Source organism: Engystomops pustulosus, chromosome 5, assembly GCF_040894005.1.
Source record: "Engystomops pustulosus chromosome 5, aEngPut4.maternal, whole genome shotgun sequence".
NCBI lineage: Eukaryota > Metazoa > Chordata > Amphibia > Anura > Leptodactylidae > Engystomops > Engystomops pustulosus.
In genome coordinates, this window is record NC_092415.1 from 123,209,737 (window position 1) to 123,231,289 (window position 21,553).

At 47.0% G+C, this 21,553-nt stretch overlaps 1 protein-coding gene and 1 long non-coding RNA gene across 6 annotated transcripts in view; one reads left to right on the forward strand and one right to left on the reverse strand.

Moving 5' to 3' along the window:
• The window catches only part of LOC140133167 (uncharacterized), a 72,845-nt gene that overhangs the window by 22,888 nt on the left and 28,404 nt on the right, over positions 1-21,553 (forward strand). Inside the window, exon 3 of one of the 4 annotated variants that reach the window (XR_011855821.1) lies at positions 11,025-11,762. The exons of the other annotated variants lie outside the window; for them this stretch is intronic. The gene's annotated coding sequence lies outside the window, so the exon portion shown is untranslated. Of the gene's footprint in view, positions 1-11,024; positions 11,763-21,553 lie in introns of those variants that run through there. 4 annotated transcript variants of the gene reach the window in all.
• Positions 1-21,553, reverse strand: part of LOC140133168 (uncharacterized) — a 61,383-nt gene that overhangs the window by 20,624 nt on the left and 19,206 nt on the right. The window lies entirely within an intron of this gene.

Here is a 21,553-nt window from a genome sequence, read left to right on the forward strand (position 1 = left end):
TCAGTGGGCGGGACCAATTTGATCAGTTAGGTGACGTTGGCAGGAACTCCTCCTGCCTCCGTAACCCAAGTCCCATCCTGATATCATCACTTCGCGAGACGTGGTGACACTTAGAAGCTCCGATGCGCTCGCGCAGTAGCTGTACTGCGCTGAGCACTATTCGTGGGAACCAGCGCAGCACAGCTATGGCGCGGAGCGCTAAGGGGTTAAGGAAGGTGAAGATTTCGCTGCAAGACTTGCTTTTGATACACACTTGGCGCCTGCTAAATCCAGTGTCCTCCAATTTTACCTTTCACCTTGGGCCACACGGCTCATACCAGAGATTCATATTCTCGCAATCCACCAAGTTGTTGCAGCTGACATAGGTGTAATCTCCAACTGAGACCACGCCCTATTGTGACAGAGTTTAAACGCAACGACTCGCTACTAGAGGATACCGCTATTCTGAAAGAGCTAACTGACAAAATGACCCTGTTCTTCACAGACCACAGAAACTTGGCTGGGGACCCTTTAGTCTTGTGGTAAGGTCAAAAAGTCCCAGCTAAGGGATATTTTGTGGAAATTGGAGTCAGGGTTGAAAGATAGGAGGACAGCATAGATATGCTCACTTATTTTTGAGTTAGAATCCTTAGAACGACAGCATAAAAAAATCCCAAGCTCTGACAGTGGAAATGTTACGTGTGAGAGAACGCTTTAAAGATGCACTTAATATCCACATGTCTAAGATCTATTCAATAGTGCAACATTGCTTCTATGGAGACAAATGCAGGAAAAACATGTCCCACCTTCTTAACCCTGTTCCGACATTTGACTTACTATTACGTAAGTCAAATGTTGTATGCATGGAGAGGGCTCACGGGCTGAGCCCTGTCCATAGCCGGTAAGTCTTTGCTGCATATTGCAGCAAAGACTTGCTGGTAATACACGCAATCGGTGCTCCCCGAGATGTCTCGTTGTAACCCATTCATTACAGTGTGTAATTAGCACATTGTAATGAATGAGGAGGAAACTGCCCATGTACCGTCATACTGTAGTATAGCAGTATTTGGTAGGATCGATCAGACAACCTAGGGTTAAAGTACCCTAGGGGGTCTGAAAAATAGTAAAAATAAAAAAATATTCAAATCACCCCCCTTTCCCTAGAACTGATATAAACAGTAATATTCATAAACACATGCAAAGTCCATCAAAATATAATGTTTTTTTACTGTGTTTAACCCCGTAACGGAAAATAGCTTCCAAAGGCAAAAATGTCATTTTTTTGCCATTTTGAAAAATATAAAAAATTAATAAAAAGTGAGTAAAAGGTTGTACAGTCCTAAAATTTGGAGCATTGAAAACTGCATCAGAAGTCATAAAACATCACACCACCCACAGCTCCATACACATAAGTATGAAAAAGTTATAAGCGCCAGATGATGTCAAAATTAAAAAAAAAAAATTATATAGGTAGTTTTAATTTTTGTAAATATATGAAATCATTATAAAACCTATACAAATTTGGTACCCGTGATCGTACCAACCCAAAGAATAAAGTCATTTTGGGTGCACAGTGAAATCTGTAAAAAAACAACCCCACAAGAAAACTGCACAAATGCATTTTTTTCACCAATTTCACTACATTTGAAATTTTTTTCCAGCTTCCCAGTACACGGCATGGAATATTAAATACCATCACTATGAAGTGCAATTTGTTATGCAGAAAATAAGCCATCACACAGCTCTGTAAATTGAAATATAAAAAGGTTATAGATTTTTGAAGGTGGGGAGGCACAAGCCAGAACCTATATCTCCACCCTCAACACACCCACTGGGAATTAAGAGACTAGCATGGATGAGATAGCCCAAGTCTTTCACCAATCGTAGTGAAGACACCTCACAACAGTTGTTAGAGAGAGCAGAGGATATTGAGAAGTTTCTTGACGCCCCCTCACATTACCAGAGCTAGACAGGAGCACATCTGCAAACGGTTACAGTAGAGGAACTCCGGAAAATAAAATCATCCCTCCTCAGTGGCCGCAGCCCAGTGCCGGACGGTTTTTCCATATAATATTATAAGAAACTAGGGGCGGTGTTGCTCCCTCACCTGACCAATGTATGTAACGAGTTGTTGCAGGGGGCACCTATGCTTTGGTTGATGCTCCTGGCACATATAACCCTATTACATAAAGAAGGGCAAAGACCCTGAACTAGTTGGAAACTTCTGCCCGATATCCTTACTTAATGTAATATCTCCTGAACAGGGGCAGGGAAGGTAGGGATAACTCCTTCAAATTGATTCAAGCTATCCACCACATGCGCAATCACATCCCCCTCATCGCAGGGAAAGCTTTTGACAGGGTTGACTGGCAGTTCATTAAGGCGGTTCTTGGGAAATTTGGGTTTCCCTCTGTATTTGTGACCACCATCTTCAGCTTATACCAGCACCGATAAGAGTTAACGGGCTACTGTCCTCCCCGTTTAGCTTTACAACAGAACAAGGCAGGGCTGCTCCCTACCCTTTTCATTTTATGCCTTGAAGCACTTGTGCAGTATGTGAGACAGAACGCCTGAATAAAACCACTATCAATACGTAGAAAAAAACTGCATTTGCAGATGACCTGGTCTTCAAAGATCTCTTTGATAGATTTGACCACTTAGCAAACTTCAATCTGAACAAGTCAGAAATATTAAACATCAACTTCCCACAGAACTCGTAGAGACACGAAGAAGTTTTATAAACTGAACCTATCCCCCCAGTTAGCTGAGACTAAACAACTAGACTTGAAAAATATAACCTTCCTAATATTTCCTGAATGGGAAGGAAAAAACAACCTCAAAGCGTATGTGCTACCAAAAATCCTTTACCCCCTCCTGATGCTACCAATTATGATCCCAATCAAATTTTTCACCAAGGTAAGGCAACTGTTCTCTCATTTTCTATGAAAGAGGAAAAGACTGCTACAAAAGGTAGACTCGCTCACCGTGAAATACAGAATCAAATCCAGGGGATTGGCCAACTACAAATTACAAAAATTCAACTCCGATCAGCTGGCCAAGCCTTCACAAAAACATTTGGGTACTCAAGGACTCAATCCTTGAGTGCTAAAATCCTCTCTTCCCTCTTTAGGCAATATCTGCTCCAACCCACTAATCTCTAGTAGTTAGACCTACTAAATCCAGTGCTTTCCAGATTAAAGTATTTAATTACTTGGGAATTACTTGCAGATTACAGTTTTAATTGGACTTTTTAAGACAGAGGGAAAAGAAAGAATGGGAGTATAAATCATTGCAGAAATTCAACACCTTACAAAGTGGCCAAATGCCAGCTTCATGACCTTCTACTTCTGACCTGGAGGTCACAAGCAGATAAGAGACATGGCTCTCTTGTCTCACCTCACAGATTTTTGGTGTGTTTATTGCCATCCTGTCGTAAATAAGATGGTTCCATGCATAACATCATGTCTGACGAACAGACCTAAGCTCACCATCAAATATACTCAGTTGGCCTCAAAAAAGTATCGCCTGAATTCTTCACTCTTCTACAACTCATGGCAGTCATTTGAGTTTGAGGTCTTCTAGCAAAAGGGTTATTAATATTTTTCTATTTTGTCCCTCAGCTGTGAATACTGTGGCTGCATGTACTGCAAAGCTCCCCTCTCTGCTTTTCCTGTGCCATAAATTATCTGCTCTCCATAGCATACCATTTATATCACATGGGTCAGGTGTTACAGACAAAATCCCATCCCTGACATCCTCATCCAGTGCCTCATTCTATGAACCAGATCGCCATATTTAAATCCTGCATTACCAGTCAGTACATGCTCCGTCACAGTGGCTTTTCTATTAGATAGCTCATACAGACATTCCTGTTTCCTTTTGTGTAATTTTTTCCAGACAGAGATATATTGGAAGCCACTCCATACAACGCTGTAAGCAATTCCGTTGGAATATCTTTTGCTCTCATTCCATACCGTGTACTGGGAAGCGGGAAAAAAATTCTGAATGCAGTGAAAATTATGAAAAAATGCATTTGCGCCATATTCTTGTGGGCTTGGATTTTACAGCATTCACTGAGCGCCCCCAAATCACATGACTACTTTTGTGGTTCGGTACGATCACGAGGATACCAAATTTGTATCTTTTCATACTTCAGTGCATGGAGCTGCGGGTGGTGTCATTTTTTGCAACTTTTGATTAAGTTTTTAATGCTATCATTTTGAGGATTGTATGGCCCTTTGATCGCTTTTTATAGAATTTTTTACATTTTTCAAAATGGCAAAAAAGTGTCATTTTCGACTTTGGGCGAAGTTTTCCATTACGGGGTTAAACACCAGGAAAAATTACTAATATATTTTGAAAGATCGGACATTTTGGGATGCAATAATACCAAACATGTTTATGATTCTTACTGTTTATTTGCTTTTTATATGTGATCTAGGGAAAGGGGAGTGATTTAAACTTTAACTCTTTTTTACAATTTTTTTTACCATTATTTCAGATCCTCCAGGGTAATTTAACCCTGCAGGGTCCAATTGCTAATACTATACACTATATACTACTGTATTGCAGTATATAGCTATTTTACAAAGATTTGGCTATTAGAGATCATTGTACATGGCAAGCCTACGAGTCTCAATGAGACTGTAGGCTGCCATGGCAACCGATCGCCGCCCTCCGATGATGTCACAGGGGGCGGCAATCAGCCATCCAAGATGACGGCGCCCACTTGTATGTGGCACTTAACAGCACCGACCATGGAAGTAACAGGTGGGAATCAGCTGTGTATGGAGAGAGCTCAGTTTGTGAGCTCTCTCCATACACCCTTCGCAGCACGAGGACAATATAGTTTGTCCTCGGTCGCGAAGGTGTTAATACAGCCATTGTAGTAGTAGGAGCTGCAGGGATGTTATGGACATTATTTAACCCCTTCCCGACATTTGACGTAATAGTACTACATTGCCGGAGGCCGGCGCCAGAAGCTGCGGGTGTCAGCTATATATTATAGCCGCACCCCCGCCTCTAACACCAGCAATCGGAGATTTCACCAATCGAGGGTGTTAACCCCTAACACGCCCCAGTCGCGGTATGTTAGGGGCATTTAAAGTGAATCTGACCCCCCGCGGCTCTTAACGGGGAGGGGGGGGGGGGCTGCTGCTCCATTCGCAGCCCCGGGGCTGCGCGATCCTCTTCCTGGAGCGCAGGACCCGACTGTAACACACTGAGTATGCACAGCATGGCACCAAAATGTTGTGCATAAGACGATATGATGAAATATTCTGAATGACCAGTCAACCTTGATTCTTATTCCAGAGATGAAACTTTTATTTTTATTGGATTTCAGGCCCAGAGACCACCAGACATTGACAATGGTGTTAATAAACATTGTCCATTCAGCCTCATATAGCAATCAACCCTCATTTACTTCAGTGTTGCATCTCTATCATTTCTATTCTTCCTTCTTTCGCTTCTCCCCCTATGCATTATAGTCTTCTCTATTTATACAATTTTCTTCACATTGACTCACATATGGAGAATCTTACTGGTTGAAACTGTTTCCCACAGCTGCAGTTGGCTAATTAGTATGCAAATGGTATCAACTCTTGAGGAAACTATAAATTGGCCACCAGCTAGGTTTACTTCCTTTGCATAATTAAATGGTAGAATTAAACTGACACCTCATCCCATCCAGGAGAAGTTGTATTTTTTCTGTTCCTATCTACATTGTGGGGTGTCATAAATAACTATCCCTTGTTAACCCCTTTAGGATGCAGCCTGTTTGGATGTTAAGGCTCAGTCCTTTTTTAAAAAATGTAACCAGTGTCTCTTCCTGTGTAAATAACTTATCAACACTTTCAGATATCCCTGTGATTTTGAGAATGTTTTCGCGTGAGACATTGTAGTTTAGTAGTTTCATTTCGGTAATCCGTTTTCTTTTTTTATTGTAAAAATAATTGCAATAATTTTGAAAATTGCAATTAAAAAAAAAAATTTTTTTAGACAAAAAGTCATACCACAATTATTTTTTGTAGAAACATTTTGCCATTGATCTTCTTTTTGTTTCCATAATTTGTTTTACGTTTCCAAGTTTTAGTAGCAACTTCTCAGATTTTCAAGAGATTTTTGATGACCAATTCAGTTTGGAAGTGCCCTATAAAGGGTTATGTACTATAAACCCTCACAAGTAACACCATTTTATGAACCTAACCTCTCAAACTATTCAAATCAACACTTGAGAAGTCTGTTAACCCTTTAATCCTTTCTCTGGAAGCAAACAAAAATCTAATGCAAAGTAAATGGTGCAGAGTAAAAGTGAATTTTTATCTCAAAAATGTCCTGTTCGTGCCAATACCACACATGTGCCAATAATTGATAGGCTCAGCACACAGCAGGGCTGAGAAGGGAAGGAGACAAATTTTGCTTTTGGAGCTCCGTTTTCACGTTTGGATTTTGAGTGCCATCTCATGTTCACAGAGCCCATGAGGTACCATTGCAATAGAACCACGCAACCCCACCCCCCTGCCCCCCGAGAAATTATATCATTTTGGAAACTACACCCCTCAAAGAATTTATCTGGAGTTGTGGTGAGCATTTTAACCCACCAACATGCTGGGCAAAATCTAATGCAAACTAAATGGTGCAGAGTAAAAATTGCATTTTTATCTCAAATACCGCAATACCACACATGTGCCAATAATTGACAGGCTGGGAACACAGCATAAAAAGAAAATCCTATTAACAAGAAAAATGAACCATAAAAAGTAACATAAATACCAGCTAGGACAGGACACTAAAAATATAAAGCTATTTCACTCAGAAAGCAGACATTACCAAGAACAAAGGTATAGTGAGCACACAATACTTAAAAAGTATTTAAAGGTCACCTACCACCTCGATTCTACCTATAAAGGTAGAAGGGGTGGTAGGTGGATGGATGGGACGTGAGGATAGTCCTTTTTTGGGCTAATCCTCACGTCCCGGGTGTCTTTTACAAAACTTTATTACATGTATATGCTAATGAGGCTACATGAGGCTACTAGTCGCGGCTACTCCACGCCCCAGTAGCCGCGTTACTCCGCCTACCAGGTAATCTTCGGCGCGCAGCTCCTGGTAACTGCGCGCCCTCGTCCGGGTCCCCTGCGTTCTGCGCGCCGAAGATTACCTGGTAGGCGGAGTAACGCAGCTACTGGGGCGTGGAGTAGCCGCGACTTGTAGCCTCATGTCCGGCTACTCCACGCCCCAGTAGCCGCATAAAAAAATTAGCATATACATGTAATAAAGTTTTGTAAAAGACAACCGGGACGTGAGGATTAGCCCAAAAAAGGGCTATCCTCACGTCCCATCCATCCACCTACCACCCCTTCTACCTTTATAGGTAGAATCGGGGTGGTAGGTTCCCTTTAAAGTTTATTCATTACACTTAAAAATAGAACATCACACAAATATAGGTGGTTACATGGCAAAAAAGGTGCTGGGCAGCAAGCATATACAATGTGCATTAGGCGTATAATAAATAATATCATAAAGTGCATAGCGCAAAGCCTAAAGTGCAATCCATCATAAGCAGATCAAAATGGGTAGTTAAAGCGCAAGGAGGCAAATCACAGTATATACCTGAAAGATAGGACGTAGTGGAACTCTGGGCAGCTCTCCCTCTATGCGCTCCACTACGTCCTATCTTTCAGGTGTATTCAGAATTTATCTAGGGTTGTATGAATATTTTAATCCCTGAGATGCTGGCCCAAATGTAATACAAAGTGAATGGGACAGTGTAAAAACTGCATTGTTTTCCCAAATGTGCCATTGTAGGAAGAAATGTATTCAGCCCAACTCATGCCACTGTGGATAAACACCTCAAAAATCATGATGCGGGGTTATTACGGGTATGGTAATACCCCATGTGTGGCAATAAGCTACAAGATGGAGTCACGGCATCATAAAACATTTGTAGATGCTATTAGGGATCAGTACAGTATAAACCCCTGAGAACTGACCCTATTTGAAAGCTACATCCCTCTATAAATTCATCTAGGGGTATAGTGACCCTTTTAGCCCCACAGGTGGACCCCAAGGATGATGGATAATGAATAGTACACAGTACAAAATATAAATTATAAATACCATTGTTATCTTGTGCCCAGCTCCTGCCATGGGAGACAAACACCCCAAAAATCATGGTGCTGGTTCTCCCAGGTACGGCAATACCCCATATGTGGCAATAATATACAGGTTGGGCACACGGCAGAGCTCAGCAGGGAAGGTGCGGCATGATGTACATGCTGTGTGCATCAGGGTAAAATTATGTATTCATGGAGGTGTGATAAATTCTAAAGCATAACTCTGGTGTCAGGGTGCGAGTCTGTGGACCCTCTGGACCACCACAGGAGATGGTACTAGCCGACACCTGGGACCGGAGTCTAAGTGGCACCCGGTCTTCACTAGAGCCCGCAGCAAGCCCATCGGGATACGACCAGGTCGTACTACAGGTGCGACTAGCCCGCGGAGTCTGTACAGTCATGGCCATAAGTTCTGAGAATGATACAAATGTTAATTTTTACAAAGGTTTTATAATGGCAATTTGGATATACTCCAGAATGTTATAAAGAGTGATCAGCTTAACAGCAATTAATTTCAAAGTCAATATTTGCCTAGAAAATGAACTTTTTCCCCCAAAACATATTTCAACTTCATTGCAGGCCTGCCTTAAAAGGAGCAGCTAACATCGTTTCAGTGATTGCTCCATTAACACAGGTGAGGGTGTTGATGAGGACAGGGCTGGAGATCAAACTGTCATGATTACGTAAGAATCACACCACTTAGATCACTGCACAAAACTGGGCTAACAGGGAAGAGTATACATTCCATAGAGATTTTTGATCCATGACCTGGAAACTCCCCAGATCTTAATCCCATTGAGAACTTGTGGTCAATTATCAAGAGATGGGTGGACAAACAAAAACCAACAAATTGTGACAAAATGCAAGCATTGATTGTGCAAGAATGGACTGCTATCAGTCAGGATTTGGTCCAGAAGTTGATTGAGAGCTGCCAGGGAGAATTGCAGAGGTCTTGAAGAAGAAGGGTCAACACTGCAAATATTGACTTGCTGCATTAACTCATTCTAACTGTCAATAAAAGCTTTTGTTACTCATAATATGATTGCACTTGTATTTCTGTATGTGATAAAAAACATCTGACAAACACACATAAAAACCAGAGGGCAACAAATCGTGTGAAAATATATTATTTGTGTCATTCTCAAAACTTATGGTCATGACTGTACCAGGGGTGACTGCAGGAGAATAGCACAGGAAGGCACACTAGGACTCACGTCAGGAATCGCGGGAGCTGGCACATGGATCAGGAACACAGTATACAGGACAGGCACACAGGAATGCAGAAATCACAGGAGAGCTGTCTCTTCAGGGGAAGGCTTGAAGATCCGGCAAGGGTCACAGGAAGAGGCAGGCACTTATAGCAGGCCCTTTAAATTGTAGCGGAGACGCGGGCGCCGAGCCGCAGGAACAAGAGAGGCCGCCACTGAAGCCAGGGACGGTAAGATCTGCGAAGCTCCGAGGGCACACTGAGGGGCACAGGTGCGCCCATGATCGGAGACAGGGATCGCGGGAGCACCCGTGACACCTGGTTTCTCAGGGCACGTGTCACACTGGTATATGGTTTGTTTTTTTTATGCGCCTTTTGGAGCACACCCTGCACCTCTTCTGTGTCTTTCCCTTGATGGCAGTTTAGGGAACTTCTGGAAAGTACTGCCTTAGTACAATGCATGTTGTGGCCTTGCTTACTAGCACTCCCACCTTAAAAATTAACTGCTTGACTACCACCTCTTTAAAATCCAGGAAAGTCCCCCTGATGTAGCATGTAAGCATTATACAGTGCTATCTGCTAGATATGCATGGCCAGCTTGTTGTACCACACCCTCGCACCAACAAGTCCACCCCTCGCACCTACCTATTGTAATCCAAAGCACAGTCCGGCTTGGGGGCTTCCGTACTGGTACCTCATACAGGGGCAGGGGTGGTGGAAGTGCCCATGTATTGTTGTTAGTACAAGGACGTCTCTCTTGTCCTTGTACTTAACACACAATACGGAGTCGCTGCATAGTGCTCGGCACCCGTGCCTTCTGAGCTTTTCCCCTAGCAGTGACTTTAAGAGGCCTCTCTGATTTTTCCAAAGAGTGCCACATGCTGCAGTTTGTCTGTCAAGCAAAGTACTTGAACAGGGTAGTGCTAGTATAAAAATTGTCCAGGTAGAGGTAGTAGCCCTGGTCCAATAGTGGGTGCACCTAATCCCAGACTATTTTTCCATCAATTCCCAGGAAGGGGGGGAGGCATTCTGGGGTCACTATTCTAAAGTCCTTCCCTTCATATATCCTGAACCTATTTTATGTGAATACATAGTGTTTGTATTACAATTTTTATTGAAGAGTAACTATTTTTCATTTGATTATCAATATTATTTGCAAATGTGTGGTTGTCCGATGGGAGACAAATTCTCTCCCTCCCTCACCAACCTTTACATGGCTTGATGGGAGGAATTGTTTCTCTTTACAGAAAATAATCCTTTTTTGTCATGTATCAAGCGATATGGAAGGTATTGACGATTTTCCTGCTTATTTGGCAGGAGTCACAGGTCAATGTTTCTACCTTCATCAACTATCTTAATAACAATCACTGTAATTTGATTTTTACATATGAATTTAATGTGTCATGCTTATCTTTACTTGACATCCTCTTGACAAGCAATCTTCAAACAAGCTAAATCGATACGGCTTTATATAGAAAACCGAATGCAGGCAATTCCACATTCCATGCTACCAGTTGCCGCAATAAGCATACTGGTAAAAATCTCCCCATCTGAGAATAGATTCGTGCTAAATGGTCTTGCAGTACCACTAGCACACTCAATACAGAAATGCAACTTATCGATACCAGGTTGCAAGCCAGAGCTATTTTTGTATGTTTTTAGCCTTTATATGGAATACAATGTAATGCTTTTAATGAAGAACAACACCTACTCCTCCATAGAACACCTCCTCCTCCACGCTACGACTACTCCACGGAATGCTTACTCCACAGAGATCCTACTCCTCCACAAAACGCCGCCTCCTCCACGCTACGACTACTCCACAGAGCGAGAACTCCTCCACACTACGTCTGCTCTTCCACACTAGGATTACTCCTCCACACTACCGAATACTCCACGCTACTACTCCTCCTCCTAACAGATTGCACTTAAAAGTGCGGTTGTGGGGGATACAGAAAACGGACAATGGGGGGGGGGGAGTGGTATCGACTGGCCAATGGCGACAATCGACAGTTCAGGATCAATCAGATCAGTCCTGTGATGTCATCAGAGGGGTGTTGGCTGGCGATGCCAACACCTCCCACCAATGTGTCACCCTGTCTTGCAAGTAGTGCTCTCATCCGATATATCAGGATCAACGCAGAGCGCTAAGGGGTTAAACAAAGCAACGGATGTTACGCAAGTATGGTAGATCAAAATAAATTTAAATAAAATTTAAATATATTTAAAATATATACCTGCAACATTTTCATATACACTGTGGATTTTTTGTGTATCATGATAGTCTTTAGCCTTCTTATGGATTATGTTTGTACTGCTATACTGATTTTTTTTTTGCCATTAGGGGGAACAGGTGCTCCAAGACAGCCAGCATTATCATATGCTGAGCTGAATCTTGGGCAGGATATTTTTTTTGTTTTTTTTTTTGTGGTGTATTTAATAAAGAATGACATTTTTAGACATAGTAGCTTGTTTCTGTGTTCTTTGTCATATCATTTGTGTTTGACATGCTATGGTCATTATATTATCATGAAGATAGTTCTAGTCCACTTTTTATTTTGGATTATATCTATAAGAAAATGGGTCTCCTGGAGAAAGACTAAACGAAATATAGAGAGCGCATGAAGGGGCACTTTTAATTCAGACAGCTGCAGAACTTTCTTTCCTGGGTCGCTGAGCTCTTGTTGGATGCAGATCCAGTGGGTGGTCTTTTCTTCTGCATAATGGACAAGGGGGTCGCTGATAGCAATCCTAGTAGGTAAAATAGATCCAGTAAGTCCCTCAGATTGTAGATCACAGGGAGCATCCACCCCTGTGCACTAGGAGAAATGGAATGCCCCAGGCGTATGTGGCATCACACTCTCGAATCCTTTCCAGAAAAGGACGTAAAGCTCATCACATCTGAAGAATTTAGGCAAATAGATCAGGCAGGACGTGAATGGGCACACCATTGTGCGACATAGGACTCTTTTAAAGTGTTTGTGAAGGAAATGCAGGGTTATTTAATTATTCTTTTTAGACACTCCCAGAATGCACGGGTTCTGAGAGGTGCAGGAACTGATTTAAAGTTGTCCACTCAACTTCCAGATATGGCACAACAATAAATCACAACCCTGAATGGCTATAACACCCCTCTCACTAGCCTCCGGGCAATTCCACAAAAACAGTTTTTTGCTCCTTCAGTTGCTGGAAGGTGGTAAGTCTGAGTCCTGAGGTCCACTGGTCCAATGCTCTAAGGGGGGGCCTCATGTGGTCAGTCCAGCTGTCAACAGACCCCCGCTGCAAACTCTGGAGCTTCTTCCGGTAGGACTCAGGGGTTAAGTTGTGCTTATGGACCAGAGCCTCCTTGATACCCTCCTAACTCTGGGTGGTCTCACTAGACAAATAGCCAAATATTTCCAGGGCCTTCCCTCTGAGATGAGGGGTAGGATACCGAACCCATTGCTCCACAGTAGTAGTTGTTAGGATCAGTGGATCCTCTGGACCACCGCGGGAGATGTAACTAGCCAACACCCGGAACCGGAGCCTAGCGGCACCTGGTATTCACCAGAGCCCGCCGCAAAGCGGGTTGGACTTGCTGCGGCAGGATACCACTAGGTCGTTCCCAGGTGTGACTAGCCCACGGTGGCAGCCGAGGTCGAGGTACCTTAGCGGATGACAATCTCGTAGACAGGTCCAGGCATAGGGTCAGGGCAGGCGGCAGAGATGCAACGTCAGGTCCAAGTCCGGGGTCAGCAACAGGAGGTCCAGGCAGGTGGGAACGGGAACACAGCAACACGGAGGAACTCGGGTAACACAGGACACAGGAGCGGGAACACACAGGAATCCACAGGAACACAGGAACGCAGGAATAATCGCTAGGAAGCTTTCTCTAAGGCTATGAGGCACAAAGATCCGGCAGGGGACACAGGAAGAGGCAGGATTCTTAAAGGTGAGGTTCAGCCAGTGCACCAATTAGCGGTGCGCTGGCCCTTTAAATTTTCGGCAGGAGCCTAGGAGGCGGGGACGCGCGCGCACGGCAGTCCGGGGAAGAGCAGGAGCCGGGAGAGGTGAGTTCAATGACCGGCCTGCAGCGGGGGCAAACGGGGGTGCACGGATGCGCCCGCGATCCGAGACAGGGATCGCGGGAGCACCCGTGACAGTACCCCCCCCCTTCGGCCTCCCTCTCTTCTTGGGCCTGAGAAAACGTTGGAGCAGGCTCTTGTCCAAGATGTTATCCTCTGGCTCCCAAGATCTCTCCTCAGGACCAAATCCCTTCCAGTCTACCAGAAACAACCGCCTACCTCTCACTGTCTTCGTATCCAGGATCTCCTTCACCTCGAAGACATCAGTAGAGTCCGCTTGTGGAGCCGGAGGGAGAGGAACTTGTTGGGTGAAGCGGTTTAAGACGACTGGCTTGAGGAGGGAAACGTGGAAGGAGTTGGGTATGCGCATGCTAGGAGGCAGCCGCAATTTGTAGGCTACCGGGTTGATGCGACTGAGGATTTCAAATGGACCCAAGAACCGGGGTCCCAATTTGTAGCCAGGGATCTTCAGTCGGACGTACCTTGAGGATAACCAGACCCTGTCACCAGGAGCTAAGACAGGAAAAGGCCGACGTATCTTGTCCGCTTGATGCTTGGTCTTGGCAGAGGTTTGGAGCAATGAGGTACGGACTTGTTCCCAGATGGCTTTTAGATCCTGTACCAAGTCCTCCACAGCAGGAACATCTGCAGACACAGGTAACGGAAGAGGAGGCCGTGGGTGCAGTCCGTAATTAATAAAGAAGGGAGCAGAACCAGCAGAAGTGGAGTCCAGGGAATTGTAGGAAAACTCCGCCCATGGTAAAAGAGAAGCCCAGTCATCTTGACGAGCGGACACAAAGTGGCGGAGATAGCATCCCAAAGTCTGATTCACCCTCTCTACTTGGCCGTTGGACTGAGGATGATAGGCAGAGGAAAAGTCCAATTTCACTTGCAGCTGATTGCACAGGGATCTCCAGAACTTGGACACGAACTGAACACCTCGATCAGAAACGATGTGCCGGGGAAGGCCATGAAGCCGGAAGATGTGCTGGAAGAAGAGACTGGCAAGACGTGGGGCTGAAGGCAAACATGGTAGAGGGACAAAATGGGACATCTTAGAGAAGCGGTCTGTTACCACCCAGATAACGGTATTGCCAGATGATGGCGGCAGATCAGTAATGAAGTCCATAGCCACGTGAGACCACGGGCAGGTAGGCACGGGTAACGGCAACAGAAGACCAGCTGGTTTTTGTCGTGAGGGCTTATTGCGAGCACAAGAGGCACAAGACCGCACAAAATCCCGAACGTCCTTGACCAAATCAGGCCACCAATAGAAACGGGAAATCAGGGCCACAGAGCGCTGCACCCCAGGGTGCCCAGCCACTCGAGAAGAATGTCCCCAGGTCAGGATCCTCTTTCGAAGTCCAGGTCGTACATAAGTTTTGCCAGGAGGTAATTGCCGAAGGTCCACCGGCGCTGCCAGCACAAGCCGCTCTGGAGGAATGATGTGTCTCGGAGCATAGTCCTCCCCCATAACATCGGAAGCACGTGACAGGGCGTCAGCCTTGATGTTTTTCTCAGCTGGGCGAAAATGGATCTGGAAGTCAAAACGGGAAAAGAATAAGGACCACCGGGCTTGACGTGGGTTCAACCGTTGAGCTGTCTGCAGGTACTGGAGGTTTTTGTGGTCCGTGAAAATGCTGACTGGAAATCGGGCTCCCTCCAGCAGATGACGCCACTCTTCCAAAGCCAGCTTGATGGCTAGAAGCTCCCGATCTCCAATGGAATAATTTCTCTCCGCGGAGGAGAAGGTTTTGGAGAAGAAACCACAAGTGAGTGTTCGTCCCCTGGGACCCTTCTGGGTAAGGACTGCCCCAGCACCCACGGAGGAGGCATCAACCTCCACCAGGAACGGCTTTTCAGTATCCGGTCGGGTAAGGACTGAAGCGGAGGAAAAAGCAGTTTTTAATTTCGTGAAGGCTTCTTCTGCTGCTGGTGGCCAGACACGGGGATTAGCACCCTTTTTCGTAAGCGCCACCATCGGCGCGACCAAAGATGAGAAGTGTGGGATAAATTGCCGATAATAGTTAGCAAAGCCCAGAAATCTTTGTATAGCTCGCAGTCCCACTGGGCGTGGCCACTGAAGAACCGCAGATAACTTGGCAGGATCCATCTGCAAACCCCTATCAGAAATTATGTAGCCGAGGAATGGAAGGCTCCTCTGATGAAAGTGGCACTTCTCCAACTTGGCATAGAGGTGGTTTGTCCTGAGGCGGCTGAGAACCTCCCGTACATGGGACTGGTGGGACTCCAGATTGGCAGAATACACAAGGATGTCGTCCAGGTACACCACGACACAACTGTACAATAAGTCCCGGAAAATATCATTTACAAACTCCTGGAAAACGGCTGGCGCATTACAAAGTCCGAAGGGCATAACTAAATATTCAAAATGCCCATCACGGGTGTTAAAGGCAGTCTTCCACTCGTCACCCTTCCTGATGCGGATGAGGTTGTAGGCCCCACGAAGATCCAATTTGGAAAAAATTCTTGCACCCCGCAGACGATCAAATAGCTCCGTGATAAGCGGCAGAGGATAGCGGTTCTTAACGGTGACCTTGTTAAGACCGCGATAGTCTATACAGGGGCGGAGAGAGCCATCCTTTTTTGTGACAAAAAAGAAACCAGCGCCAGCTGGCGAGGAGGATTTTCGGATGAAACCTCTTTGCAGATTTTCCTTAACATATTCCGACATAGCGGCTGTCTCAGGAACCGAGAGCGGATACACCCGACCCCGTGGTGGAGAAGATCCAGGCAGCAGATCAATGGGGCAATCATAGGGACGATGTGGAGGAAGGATCTCGGCTTGCTTTTTAGAAAACACGTCTGCAAAGTCCCGGTACGGAGCTGGAAGTCCCTCCAGAGGCTTGGGAGACAAGGTAGCAGTCCTGACAGGAAGCGGATGTGGAACCGTCATGCAGCGTGAGGGGCAATCCGGACCCCAACGGAGAATTTCCCCAGAAGACCAGTCCAGAACAGGGGCATGATGCTGCAACCAGGGGAGACCCAGCAGGAGAGTGGAAGTGCACTGTGGCAGCACAAAAAAGGAGAGTCTCTCTTTATGCAATGCACCAACTTGAAGGAGCAGGGGTTCAGTGCGAAACCAGATAGGCACGGAGAGAATCTGGCCACTGACTGAGGCAATGGACAAGGGCTTCTCAAGACGAACCACCGGGAAGTGATGCAGGGCGACCAGTGCAGCATCTACAAAGTTCGCTGTGGAGCCCGAATCCAGGAAAGCAGAAACCTGGACCGGAGTACCGGTGCCAATGCTGAGGAGTACAGGGAGAATCAAGCGTGGAGAAGCTTTATTCACACCTAGGGACGCTTCTCCAGAGAAGCCTAGGTGCTGGCGTTTCCCGGGCGTTGGGGACGTACAGGGCAAGTCCCGACGAAGTGCTGTGGGCTGGCACAATACATGCACAAGTTCTCCTGACGTCGTCTGGAACGCTCTTGTAGAGTGAGCCGGGTTCGGTCAACCTGCATGGGTTCCTCAACAGAAGATTCAGGCGAGACCTGGAGCGGCCTTTGGAAGACTGGCGCCAGGCGAGGAATGCGTCTAACACGGCCTAGGGGATACTCGGAGCGTAGTTCCTCAGCTCGCTCCTTAAACCGAACATCAATTCGAGTGGCCAAGGTGATGAGGTCACTCAGAGTAGATGGAAGATCCCGAGCTGCCAGTGCGTCCTTGACCTGCGCAGAGAGCCCTTTCTTAAATGTAGCGATGAGGGCTGCATCGTTCCAAGCAAGTTCAGAAGCCAGGGTGCGGAATTGAACTGCGTACTCTCCCCCCGATGAGTTGCCCTGACGCAAGTTCAACAATGCAGACTCCGCAGAGGAGGCTCGTGCTGGTTCCTCGAAGACTGATCGGAACTCTGACAGAAACGCAGTGAGGTTAGACACAACCGGGTCAACCGGCGGAGTAGCCCAGGCCAGGGCTTTCCCGGAAAGAAGGCTGAGGACAAATGCCACCTTGGACCGTTCTGTGGCAAATTGCGACGGCATGAGTTCTATGTGCAAGGAGCACTGGGTTATGAAGCCCCTGCACATCTTGGGATCTCCATCATACTTGCCGGGCAAAGAGAGGCGTAGCCTGGGTTCAGCAGCAGGAAGATAAGCCGGGGTAGCAGGGGTCGCAGCGGCCGCTTCAGGAGACTGTTGCTGATGTTGGGTCGCAAGTAGTTGTTGTAGCATGGCGGTTACTTGCTCTAGCTGATTCCGCTGTGCTGCAATCTGCTGGGACTGGTGGATCACGATGGTGGCGAGATAAGGCTGACTGGGAGAAGGAGCCTCGGCGGGATCCATGGCCGGATCTTACTGTTAGGATCAGTGGATCCTCTGGACCACCGCGGGAGATGTAACTAGCCAACACCCGGAACCGGAGCCTAGCGGCACCTGGTATTCACCAGAGCCCGCCGCAAAGCGGGTTGGACTTGCTGCGGCAGGATACCACTAGGTCGTTCCCAGGTGTGACTAGCCCACGGTGGCAGCCGAGGTCGAGGTACCTTAGCGGATGACAATCTCGTAGACAGGTCCAGGCACAGGGTCAGGGCAGGCGGCAGAGATGCAACGTCAGGTCCAAGTCCGGGGTCAGCAACAGGAGGTCCAGGCAGGTGGGAACGGGAACACAGCAACACGGAGGAACTCGGGTAACACAGGACACAGGAGCGGGAACACACAGGAATACACGGGAACGCAGGAATACACAGGAACGCAGGAATACACAGGAACGCAGGAATAATCGCTAGGAAGCTTTCTCTAAGGCTATGAGGCACAAAGATCCGGCAGGGGACACAGGAAGAGGCAGGATTCTTAAAGGTGAGGTTCAGCCAGTGCACCAATTAGCGGTGCGCTGGCCCTTTAAATTTTCGGCAGGAGCCGCGCGCGCGTCCCCGCCTCCTAGGCGGCAGTCCGGGGAAGAGCAGGAGCCGGGAGAGGTGAGTTCAATGACCGGCCTGCAGCGGGGGCAAACGGGGGTGCACGGATGCGCCCGCGATCCGAGACAGGGATCGCGGGAGCACCCTTGACAGTAGTCAGTACCTTTATCCAGCAGGGCAAAGTCCTCAGTCCGCAGCTTTGGGACACGATACTCTGGTAATGCTGGACTAGCTGGAGCAGACTGTTGTAGCTGGAGCATATGTAGCTGGAGCTCATGTCCCCATTGACTTTCTACAGCCTCTGCTCGCTCTCGTCGCTCTCTAGCCTTTGTTTACTTTTGTTGTACTGCAGCCTCGGCTTCCACTCTCTCTAGTCGCTCTGTAGTCTCTGCTTGCTTTCGTCATTCTGCAGCAGCTGGAAGACTCTCTGGGAGTAGCCAAGTGACTCTGACACCCCGTTTACCGGCCGGCGCCGATGCCTCCACTCGCAGCTCTCCTTCCCAGTCACACACGGCCCCTGTCATGGCCGCCGAACATGTCGCGCGGCCCGAGCTGGGGAAGGATGCCGCCAGTGCCAGGAGCGGAGATGCCACCACTCCGCAGAAGCACCTGACTCTCCTGTCCCAAGCCTGCCCACAGCTGCCCCTGGACGCTCTCTGCAGGTGGTGGCAGAGGTTCATCAGGCCTTCTCTCCCAGGGGCCCTCTGAGATAACGGTCCTAAGGGGGGAGGTTCAGCAACTACAGGCCAGAGCCACTGCAGTGGAGAATACTCAGACCACTTTACAAGACCAAGTGGAAACCATTCCGTGACCCTTGCTTCCCACTCCTTCCAACTCCAATATCTATCTGACCAACTGGATGACGCTGAGAACAGGGGCAGAAGGAACAATATCCGTATCCACAGGCTCCCAGAAGTGGTAGAGTCGGGCCAGCTGCATTCAGTGCTCTCTACCCTCTTCAATTTATATTTTTAAAGTATATTTTGTGAATACATTTTTATAAGAAATAAAAATTTTTCCATTGACAGATATCTGGCACAGCAATGGGTGTGCATTGTCCGCTTTTATGCCAATTTATTTTTGGGTTGGAGGAGACACAGGTGCACCTATTGCTCAAATTTTGCTCTAATGTCATCAAATGGTATAGATATATAGATGACATGGTGTTTCTCTGCAGGACACAGAAGATTTCTGCTTAGAATTTATTTTGGGACCTGAACGACAACTCCATCAACATCTAGTTGTTACCACACATTTTTGTTAATCTGGTTGATGCCAAACAGTACAGGTTGAAAGACTACATTAACTAAAAGACCAAAGATTTCATTTATGTGATTCAATGCACATGCCCCAAAATATACTTTGGGCAAACCAAAGAGAAAACGGATGCAACAGCATACAGTATGTCGACAATAGGTACATGTCAGGAGTCAGGGGTAGTGGACCCACTGAACAACCGCGGGCAATGATGTAAGCTGACACCTGGGAGTGGAGTCTATGTAGCACCCGGTTTTCACCAGAGCATGCCGCAAAGCGGGTTGGATTTGCTGCGGCGGGATACCACCAGGTCACTCCACAGATACGACTCTGCCTGTGGTGCGAAGTCAGGAACAGAATGGTGTCACAACATGGAATCACAACAAGTGCACATGGTCTCATGAAGAACAAGATCTGGCAGGGAGCAAAGGAAGAGGCAGTCCACTTATCAGGGCAGGTGACCATCAGCACAAATTGGCGGCGCGCTGGCCCTTTGAATCTCACAGAGCGGGCGTGCACGCACTTGGAGGCAGGGCCACATGCGCCGGACCACAGGAGACAACTCTGGAGAGAAGAGAGGTAAGTGGTGCCGGGAGAAGCGGTTCAGGGGGATAGGCTTCAGAAGGGGGACGTGGAAAGAGTTCAGGATGCACATGAATGGAGGAAGACAGAGATTATAGGCAACAGGGTTGATGGGCTTCAGCACCTCAAATGGACCCAGGAAATGTGGACCAAGTTTTTAGCTGGGAATTTTGCAGCTGGAGGACAGAAACACTTTATCACCGGAGAGAAGATTGGAGGGGTTCGTATTTTTTGATGGCTTGGTTCTTGGTTCGAGCAGACGCCTGTAGGGTTGATGGGCTTCAGCACCTCAAATGGACCCAGGAAATGTGGACCAAGTTTTTAGCTGGGAATTTTGCAGCTGGAGACAGCTGGAGGACAGAAACACTTTATCACCGGAGAGAAGATTGGAGGGGTTCGTATTTTTTGATGGCTTGGTTCTTGGTTCGAGCAGAAGCCTGCTCCCAGAGTCTGCTCCCAGATAGACTTAAGATCTTGGACCAACTCTTTCCCCGCAAGAGCATCCAAAGGCAGGCTGGAAAGACTAGGAGACGAGGGTAGACCAGGCAGAGGAATGAAGTGGGAACTGATCCGTTACCACCCAGATGACAGCATTAACAGAAGATTGTAGAAGATCCGTAATAAAGTCCATGGCTATTTAAATAGACAAGCATCTGGGTATCTGCAATGGCAGGAGCAGACCTGCTGGCTTGAGATGTGACGACTTGTTACGTGCACAGGAAGTGGAGGAGCTCACAAAATCTCATGCATCCTTGACCAGATCTGGCCACCAGTTGAAATGAGATATGAGAGCAACTGATCTCTGCACAGCCACACAAGAGCAATGTCCCCAAGTTAGTGTCCTCTTCCTTCTGAAGAGCAGGCTGGACATAGGTCCACGGGAGTGGCAACAAACCGGTTGTTCAGGAGGAACAGGGAGGCACGAGAGAGGGCATCGGCTTTAACATTCTTCTATGCTGGACAGAAATAGATCAGGAAATTAAAGCGAGAGAAGAAGAGGGACCACAGAGCCGAGTCGTGGATTGAGATTGAAATGCAGAGTGGTCTGGAGATACAGGAGACTCTTGTGGTCAGTATAGATACAGACCGGATGTTGTGCTCCTTCCAGAAGACAATGCCATTCTTCCAGAGCAAGCTTTATGGCCAGAAGCTCCCGATCGCCTATGGAATAATTCCTCTCTCCCGCCAAGACGATTTTCGAGAAGCTGCAAGTGAGAGTTCGGCCTTTGGGCCCTTTCTGGGTGAGAACAGCACCAGCTGGTCGAGGTGTCAACATCAAGCAGGAACGGTTTCTCCGTATCAGGCCGAGTAAGCACAGGAGCAGAGGCAAAGACAGACTTCACCTTGGAGAAAGCTTCTTCAGCCGCTGGAGGCCAGAGCTTAGGATCAGCGTTTTTCTTGGTCAACGCCACAATTGGAGACACAAGAGAGGAAAAGTGGGGTATAAACTGCCGGTAGAAATTAGCGAAG